Source organism: Leucoraja erinacea, unplaced genomic scaffold (assembly GCF_028641065.1).
Source record: "Leucoraja erinacea ecotype New England unplaced genomic scaffold, Leri_hhj_1 Leri_168S, whole genome shotgun sequence".
Taxonomy (NCBI): domain Eukaryota; kingdom Metazoa; phylum Chordata; class Chondrichthyes; order Rajiformes; family Rajidae; genus Leucoraja; species Leucoraja erinaceus.
The window spans coordinates 134967-136002 of NW_026575990.1; positions in this window are offsets into that span (position 1 = coordinate 134967).

A 1036-nucleotide genomic window follows, 5' to 3' on the forward strand; every position below is an offset into this window, starting at 1 on the left:
CCTATGGAAGGTTTTTCCTGATACCAAAGGAGAAGAAGCTGTTCCTGAGAATGGCGGTGAGCGTGTTCAACCTTCTGTGTCTTCTGCCCGAGTGAGGATAAGAATGAATGGCTTGGGTGGGAAAGGTCTTAGATTATGTTGGCTTGGGTGGGAAAGGTCTTAGTTGAATGAATGAATGTCATTTTATTGTCACTATACACATGTATAATAAACATATAACAATTACAGCACGGAAACAGGCCATCTCGACCCTTCTAGTCTGTGCCGAGCACATAATCTCCCCTAGTCCCATATACCTGCGCTCAGACCATAACCCTCCATTCCCTTCCCATCCATATAACTATCCAATTTATTTTTAAATGATAAAAACGAACCTGCCTCCACCACCTTCACTGGAAGCTCATTCCACACAGCTACCACTCTCTAAGTAAAGAAGTTCCCCCTCGTGTTACCCCTAAACTTCAGTCCCTTTATTCTCAAGCCATGTCCCCTTGTTTGAATCTTCCCTACTCTCAGTGGGAAAAGCTTTTCCACGTCAACTCTGTCTATCCTTCTCATCATTTTAAAAAACCTCTATCAAGTCCCCCCCTTAACCTTCTGCGCTCCAAAGAATAAAGCCCTAACTTGTTCAACCTTTCTCTGTAACTTAGTTGCTGAAACCCTGGCAACATTCTAGTAAATCTCCTCTGTACTCTCTATTTTGTTGTCATCCTTCCTATAATTAGGCGACCAAAATTGTACATCATACTCCAGAATTGGCCTCACCAATGCCTTGTACAATTTTAACATTACATCCCAACTTCTATAATCAATGCTCTGATTTATAAAGGCCAGCACACCAAAAGCTTTCTTTACCACCCTATCTACATGAGATTCCACTTTCAGGGAACTGTGCACAGTTATTCCCAGATCCCTCTGTTCACCTACATTCTTCAATTCCCTACCATTTACCATGTATGTCCTATTTTGATTTGTCCTGCCAAGATGTAGCACCTCACACTTATCTGCATTAAACTCCATCTGCCATCTTTCAGCC